The sequence below is a fragment of the Sapajus apella genome, unplaced genomic scaffold (assembly GCF_009761245.1).
Source record: "Sapajus apella isolate SASKATOON/1434 unplaced genomic scaffold, GSC_monkey_1.0 scaffold18, whole genome shotgun sequence".
Taxonomy (NCBI): Eukaryota; Metazoa; Chordata; class Mammalia; order Primates; family Cebidae; genus Sapajus; species Sapajus apella.
Window position 1 is genome coordinate 30,419,605 of NW_022436958.1, and position 9,474 is coordinate 30,429,078.

Sequence of the window (9,474 nt, forward strand, 5' to 3'; positions counted from 1 at the left end):
AATAAACAAATTTTATTTGTTTACATATTATTTAAGCCAGAGCCTCCACCAGTGCCTCTGGAACTGCCTCTTCATAATCAGCAACGATTTCTGTACTCTCAAACTCTTTTCCAAATATTTCCTTCACCTTCTTGCTTTAACGGAAATCTGGCTCTCCCCTGAAATCACCAGCATCCCTGAATTGTCCCCATGTATCTTGAGGCCATTCTTCCTAATCATTCTTCTCCCACTTTTTTTTACAAAAAACCCTGCTCATCTGAGACTCATTCAGTCAGATGCACCTTTCCCATGAACCATCGTCACTGTTATTTATTAAATCCAATTGTTTCCCTTGTTTACAAGGACACTGATACACAACTTACAACCTTTTTCTGCCTTTAAGTCCTTCCATTTTCCTGGGTCACCATCATGTCCTCTGAGTCCCTAGATTTCCTCCTGTTTAATAACTCTCCCCTCTACTCTACTCTACTTTCATTTTATGGTCACAGTTGGCCCCTAACAAGTTGACCTACTCCACAAACTAAAGGAGACATCTCATTTGCCTCAGTCACCACTCTTTCCAATTTGCTTTGCCAAATATTCACATGAAAAGGGTTCTTCAGTTTCACCAAGATCTCCAGTCTGCTGACCCTTTCCTTTCTTTTCTTTCTTTCCTTTTAATCCAACTTACATTGCACAGCGTATCTTTTCAATAGCTCTGCTAGATCTCTTGGTGGCAACCTAAATCTCCTGTACCTGGTCTCTGCCTCTCCTAGGCCCACTGTGCAATACACATTTTATTTCTATTCTTTCCTTTTTTTCTCACAAAATCTCTCCCAGGCTGAAGTCAGCTATCTGCTTTCTCATTGCCCAAACTAGAACTATGGAGAAACTTAACAGCCCCTATTGGTAGCACTGCAGAGTTAATATTACCAGCTTCCAATGGGCCCTCAGCTCGGCACAGCCACCACCATCTCTGTTTAGTCATCTCTCTCCCCCATCCCACAGCAATGAAGTTAAACTTTCTTCATCCTCTTCAAATAATCCTACATTCATTGGACTTTGCATCTTAACAGAGAAAATAGATAACTTCTGCCTGAGTTCTTATCTACATCTACATGCATGCAAATCATCTATCTCTACATTAGTTTGACCCTCCTTCCCCTCAGTGAGAACAGGAATGCTTTCTGTTATGCCACCTATATTTCTATCCATGCTTTGGATTTCATCCTCTTGCCCTTCTTGGGAATTTTCCCTCACTGATTGATTGTTCCTTCTCTCTTCTATACAGCCAGCATCTCTATTTCATTAAATCCTTTGACTTAGATTTTCATCATATGCAAAACTCTTCCTTTAAAACAAACAAAACATATATCTCTATTCCTCTGGTCCACATTAACATTGAAATGTTCAACAAGTGAGCTCCATTTGCCATCTCCTAGCCACTCCCTCACTCACTTCCAATTGCCTTCCAACCTTTGTACTTCCAATGAAGCAGTTTTGTTAAACTGTATACATCCATGTTGCTCATCTCAAAAGATATATTTAAGTCCTCTTCAAATTAATACTTTCAATACAATTTTCATATTGTTAAAGATGTTCTTTCCTTCTGATTTTTCTCCTCTACCATACATTTAAGGTTGGCATTTTTCAAGGCTTGGTTCTGGACTCAGTCTCCATCATACTTTATATACTCTCCCACTAAGCAAATTCTTTCAAGCCTATTGTTTCAATTTCTATGGAAGGTAGTTGACTTAAATTAGTTGTGCAGTTTGGATCTCTCCTCTAAACTCCAGGGCTACACATCAAACTGCCTTTTGGACATCTTGCTACCCAACTCATGGTCTATCATCTCCCTCAAACCAGCCTTCATATGATATTTTGACATCATTTAATGGAATCGCAATCCGTTTTGTTGTACATGACATAGAGAAAAATTACATTCTCTCTCATTCTCATTCCCTCTCTCTCTCATTCTCTCTCTCCCCCTACTTCTCTCTCTTTCTCAAGCATCTGATTCAATCCATTACCTATCCTTGTCAGCTTTACCTCCTAAATACCTTTCAACTTGGTTCACTTCTGGCCATCTCTGTCACCATCCTTTGTTTAAGATCATCATTACTTGCCTGTAGTACTGCTATACTAGAGAACCTAACTGCTCTTTCCACGTGTATTGTAACCTTCTACTCTAGCCCAGTCTGGAGTAGTAGTTCTTTACCAGCAGTGACTTTGCTCCCTACATGACATTTTGCAATATGTGAACATACTTTTAATAGTTATGTCTCTAGAGCTAGGGACAGATGCTGCTGGCATCTAGTGGATGAGGTATGGACGAGGAAGGCTGTCAAACATCCTACCACACACGGAATAAGGTCCTAACAACAAAGAATTATCTGGTTGAAAATAGTAACAGTGAGAAATCCTGCTCTGGAGTTAGACTGTGTTTTTCACATGGCAGCCCTAATAATGTCATGTGTGCATAAGTGTACACACACACACACACACACACACACACTTAAAAACATTCAGTAGCTTCCCATTGGGCTAAGATCACAAAGGTACATGTGGTGCTGCAGGCCTCTGTGATCTGGCCCCAGCCTGCCTCTGCAGCTGTCCAGCACCATGTGTTCTCTCTCAGCCTACCTGCTCCCACCATATTCTATCCTCTGTCCTCCCTCCCAGTCCAGGACATTTGCACATACTGTTGTCTTCACCTGGAGAGTTCTTCACCTTGTTAAGCCCCATTCATTCTTCAAATATCAGCTGAAGGTTGTTTCCCGAGAGAACCCTGTTTTTCTCACTGGGTTAATTCCCCTATTGAGACACTCAGCATTAAAGTTGCATGTTTCATACTGACTCCCACGCTTCATTACTGTTTTCCTCCTTGACTAGACTGGAAGCCACAAAAGGTGAATAATATTTCTTTATTTTGCTTTATTTTATTTTAAATAAAATTATACCACCAGTAGTTGCTCGTTGAACATTAGATGTTGAACTCTCTTCCCAGAACATTTGAGAAAACTTAGTCCCAGAAATGGCAAGTGACTTAATCAAGGCCACAAAGCTAATTAGTAGCCATGGGAGGACTTGAATCGAACTTTTTCATTGTCAAATACTGCATTTGTTTCTTCTAAACTGGTATTTTACACATTTGTTTAAACTTGTGAATTTTTACTCAAAGTAAATCTTTTGTGGAAGCACAGTGCATAAAACAGATTATGAGAGATTAAGGCAGATCACTGCTTTGATTGGAGACAGTTCAATTCAGTCTCATCCAAGAAACTCTTTTACATTTCTGCACAGCTGCCTTCTTGCCAGGCCCTGAAGAACGTGCCTCAGAATGACTTTGATTTGATGACCAGGCCTTGAAAATAGGTTCACTACATTCACATGTTGATTGTTCCTTACTGCCTTCTTACACGATGCACTCTTGATACTTGTGAATTTCAAAATGAGAATACCAATATAGTATAAATTAATGTCATCATCACCTGAAATCATGAAATCACATTTGCGTGTTTGTATATGAAACAGAAATTATTCCTTAATATAATCAGTCTGAGTCCATGGACCATGTTCAGTATTCCACCTTTTAACAAAACATAAATTTTCCTAACAAAAATCACAACTTTGTAGGCATCTGCACCTTCTGTTTATCTCCTCTTGTTTTTGCCAATGCCAGTGTTGAATTAAATTGCTAAAATAAAACAAGCAAACACACTGTGTTCATGTCATAGCAGTCGTCATCCAGTAGAGAGGACACCAGAGTGAACTGAGATGTGGATGTTATACTCGTGCCACATGTCATGGCATGTCTGACACTGTGTCCCAACAGCATGATACATCCCTACAAGTTACAAATGTATGGTTTTTTAATAGTCATTGGAAATGCATATGTTAAAGGCAATGCGCTGAAAAAAATGAAAAATTATTTTTCTCTATTTTTCTCCTGCAATTGCTTAGTTTCAGTTAAAGTTCACCCTAATGAAGACCACATACATCCTCTATTTTGGGAGTATCTAAAGATGACATGATTACCAGATACCAATAGTTTCTAGTGTTTTTATATATGTGTTTCTGTATATATGTATATATACATGTTTGTAATAATTGTATGTAAATATATATGCATAGTGAATATATTCATATAAATGAATATATACTCACATCTATTCATGTGTATATTTCATATTTGTGTGATATATATCTTCATATCTACTTGTTATGTGTGTGTGATATGTATATATATACATGTTTATATATTACATATAAATTGAAAAGGTTTTCTTTTCTAACCATAGCAAAGACATAGAAAATGTATCTACTTTAAATGTTTCAAAGCTTTTAGCTGTCTCTCAAATGACCCACTCATGTCTGAGTACTTAAGTGTAAAACAATTACTGACAGCATCATCAGAATGTCCATTTAGAAAATACAATAGTCTCATCTTATCCATGAGGAACATGTTCCAAGACCCCTAGTGGATGCCTAAAACCACAGATCATACTGAACCCTATGTATACTATGTCTTTTCCTACATATATATTCCTATAATAAAGTTTAATTTTTAAATTTAGCACAATAAGAGTCCCAACAATAACTAATAATAAAATAGACTAATTAAAACACTAGACTGTGATAACTAAATAAGAGCGACTTAAGCACAAGCACTGCGATGCTATGACAGTCCATCTGGTACCAAGACAGCTTCTAAGTGAATCACGGTTGATGGTATGGACAGACAAAGTGACGATTCACGGGTAGATGGAGCAGTCCTCAGAGCAGCATGCAATTTAAAATTTATGAATGGTTTATTTCTGGAATTTCTCATTTCATATTGTGGACCACAGGTAAATAAAACTGCAGAAAGCAAAACTGCAGTTACAGACTGCTGTATGATCTGTACGAAAATCTTTTAAATGAGTAGCTGTTGAAAACATTTTCAAGATATTACTTAATATACTTAAAACTAGACTTTTGCTTCTTGAACTGTCTTGGGTCATTTACTTACTTTTGGCAATTTTTTTTTTTCAAAATATTTAGTCTACTTGGCTTGGTTTATTTTATTTGATTACATTACTCAGTCTACACAACAAGGAATGCTAGACTTTCCATGTTGGAAATATTCTTTATACTTCCTTTTTTGGGACTCTTTTATCTCTTCACTTTTAAATTACTACCGAAGTAATTTTATAATCTTTATGAATTGACAAACTGTACTCACTGTATGCTGACTGAATTGGTTTGTAATTTGGGAACTCTATAATTGCTAGGGTTATTATTATAGGGTGAGCATGACATTAAAACTCATTTCCTTCTGTCTTCAGCATATAATGTTGATACATTGCTATTTTTTGAAAGTCCTTCATCAACATTTCTCAGGCCTAGAAAGTTGCATACATTAACATATATTATGTTGTACTGTGACCTTTATTTCCACTCTCTCTCTTTTATGAGAGAAAAAAAAAACCACACACACACATGAAAGGAAGGCTAATTCAGAAGTGGAACCAGTGGCAGTAAAGTAAACTAAGCATTCAGATACATGTTTGCAGTTCTTGGCAAAGTTATCAAAATTTTACCTGCAGCATATTGGAAAACATCACTCCTGATAGAAACTTCCTCTGCCGCTCCTGCCTTCTAAACCCCCTAAAAAACACATCTGTTTCCCACTGATAGCTTTTAACATACAACCTTTTAATGTCTTCTAACAGGAAGTGGAAATTGAGCGAAGTTTGTGCTTGCCAGCTTTTAAGAGTCACCCTGGGAGCCAGCTGGAGGATTCTGTGAAAGATTCAGACAAGAAAGGCGAGGAAACATCTTTTGACAAGATGTCACCTGGAAGTGGTCATAGCTGCATCTTTGAAGGTTAGCGTAACATTCAGATATGCTTTCTTGAGATCACATCTTGTACAACGTGAGTGGTTAATAAATAAAATATATGAGGGGTTTGTTTAAAAATTAGTAAGGAAAATAATGACAGTATATAGTATAGGAAATACAATTTAGGAAAAACAGAGGTATTTATAAATGCTTCAATCCCTATTATATCTTACTTAGATTTCTAAAACTAAGTAGAACATATTTTAATTGACTATAAACAAGTACAACAAGCATTTTCAGTATTAGAAGTTTGAAACAAAGTATTTGACCATAATCTGATTTTTCCCTTTGTGAAAATAAAAGGAAAACATGTTTGTCTTTCTGTCTGTGGGTAACAAAAGAATAAATTAGGAGTAACAGTAGAAAAATAAAAAAATTAATAAGATGCCTTAAGCATCTCCTTTTCAAACAATTAAACTAAACTTACATAATGAATTTGGAATACAAAGTGACATAAGAGCGTTACATTTTAGACAGAACCTCATAAATTTGATTAATGTTTTACAAATATTATTAAAAAGTTAACAGCTCGTATGTTTGGAAAATATCTTATTTATCATTTCTTATTAGGCACATTCTAGATTTTTCCTCTTTTGCCAAGTAATGCCTATTGTAGTATTTGTGGTGTTTGTTAAAGATCATAATTAGTACAAATTTTAAGATACCATTTGAAATATTTGTAGCAAACTGTCAAGTTGCCAGTCCACGTGAGCAATGTGGAAAGTCTTTGGAATACTACAGTTCACACTTTGGGGAAGCAAACTGTGCTCTGCTTTAAAACTTTGTTATTGAAAGTGCGGTTTGCGAATCAGCACATCAGCATCACCTGGAAGCTTTTAGAAAGGCAGAACCTTTGGCCTCACACCTTCTATTAAATCAGAATCTGTGTTGTAATAGGATCCTCAAATGATTCATATGCACATTAAAGTTTGAAAAGCTGTGACAGAATAGACTGGTCTTCAGGGGAATTTGCATATTGTTCAGCCCATTCTGATTCCACTTGGTTCAAGGATGTAATTTGGAGTGGGAGGTGAGTGCAGGAACAGTCAAGGGGAGTTTGCTGATGATGGGCTGGGTATGGATTTCTAAATACATGTAAATTGAGATTTCAATCTCTTTTTCATTTTCAATTCATTTTGGTATGCCCAATTAATATCCTAACATGATTAGTATCAGTCTTGAGGAATTTACTCCACATATTTCTGGCCTGTGATTAAACTTTATGTGCACTTGGCTGAATGCAAAAAAATTAGATTAGCAGAGGCCAAGAAAAGAGAAGCTTTAAGGAATGATTTATATTCTGATGATGCTTGGCTGTGGAGAGCTTAGAATAGGGAAGCAAAAATGAGTTTGGCAAACTGATCGAAGTTACACGAGATAATTAACTCCACTCATCACGTCTTACTTCTCCTCATCTGTTTTATTTGATTTCCATGCAAAGGTTTTCAAAGTCCTCCTCATTTTAAAAGCATTCTGGAGTGTAGCCACTATTAACTGTCAAGATATGACTAAAATTTAAAAGTAACCTCAAATATACATTTCCACGTACACTGACAATATCAAGAGTTAAATTTCCAAACACATGGTGGGAATATTGCATCCACGAGGTGGATGATCATAGCAGCTAATTTCATTTTATCTGTATATTGCACAAGAACTCTAATTCCTATATATCAATGCATTTAAAAGAAACAAAATTCACTAATTATGGGATCCTTTTCGTTCTTTCACAAGATCCCAAATTTCTATCTCTATTGGGACAATAATAAACTATTTTAATATTAAATTTAGTTAACTTGGACAGCATGCAAGTTAAGCTAGACAAAACCTACACAACCAAGAGCATTTTGATATTGCTGTTTTGCTATACTTATTTTATTCCAAAAAGATAAATACATGTTTCTAAATAAAGTGTGATAACTGAAAGATATCAGAGATTATACAATTATATGAGTGACTGTGATAGCCTTATATATTAGTTAAACATCTTACTAGCTGTAAGAGTTTCATATTGTGGCAGTATTTATTTGTAGTAACATGAAAAACAGTCAATTTTTAAAATTACACTTATAATAGATAATTTAAGTGCAGCTACCTAACATCCTGAATATTTAAAATTTAGTAAAGAGTGTGAATTGATAACTCCATCCCAGTACTCAGCACTAGCAATGCCTATCAGAGTAGTTCCAGCCCAATATCCTCAACTGCAGAACCAGAACAGTACTGAAAGGTGCTGTGATTTTCTTTAGCCTTTCTTTTTATGCCTAATGATCCACTTTCAGGTTCCCAGGTTGTGGACAATTGCTCTCACCATCTCTATTTTATTTGCTCCATTTCCTCACTTATGTATTGGTGTCAAATAAAGCATAGTGCTATAGTGTGCCTGTTGGTGCTTTCCATTCACATTTTCTTTGAGATATACTCTAACAGTTGTTAAAATGATTCTAGGAAGACTTAGATCATATGAAATTAAATGTCAAACATAGCAAATCCAGAATTTGACAAATTTAGGTAATTGGATAATAGATGCGATAAGAGAGAAAAGAAATCAATCAGTGTAAATGATTTGACTAATTGCATTATAAAAATATAAAAATCTGAATATTGCGCCAGGCACCATGGCTCATGCCTCTAATCCCAGCACTTTGGGAAGCCAAGGCGGGTGGATCACCTAAGATCAGGAGTTCAAGATCAGCCTGACCAACATGGTGAAACCCCATCTCTACTAAAAATACAAAAATTAGTTGGGCATGGTGATGGGTGCCTGTAATCCCAGCTACTTGGGAGTCTGAGGCAAGAGAGTGACTTGAATCTGGGAAGTGGAGGTTGCGGTGATCTGAGATCATGCCACTGCACTACAGCCTGGGCAACAGAGCAAGACTCTGTCTCAAAAAAAAAAAAATCTGATTTTTTGAATTTCCTTTATATATTTTAAGACCAGTAGATTGTAAAGTGAATACTGGAAGTCTTAGGTACTGGCGTTTGATCTACATGTATGTAGAACTGAAAAATCTGCTTTTTCTGCTGAAAAACTCTGGCTCAAGGAATCCTTCAAATAGCAGAATAAATGGGTCATGTTCATCAAATTTATATGACTTGGGATTTTTTAATATGACAATGGCCTGCTTTTCACTTTTATTTTCTAACTCATAATTTTAATTTTAATCTTCTAAGTCATCAACATGTAAAATGCCAAAAAACAAAATATATGTTCAAAGTCACTTTTTCAAGGCGTTTGTAATAAACCTTGGAAATTATCTGCTGTATTTCTCTTTTTATTTTGCTCCATCAAAACTAAATTCATTCTTTATTCTTATAATGGCCATTCATCTCCTCTGACAGGTTTTACAAAACAAACTGAGACTTCTTTTTTTTCAATTTTCTACTACTCTTTAAATGAAGGGATCCTTCCAGTCATTAATGTTTCTACAATATTGAAGTATGTATAATATAGGTATTTGTGTGATTGTTATTTACATATCTTATCTTTTGTTTAAAATCAGATATTTACAGTAGTGCTGCCCAATAGAAACTTCTGTGATAATGATAGAAGTGTCCTATATCTGTGCTGACCAATATGGTAACCACGAGCCACATGTGGCTATTATGCAA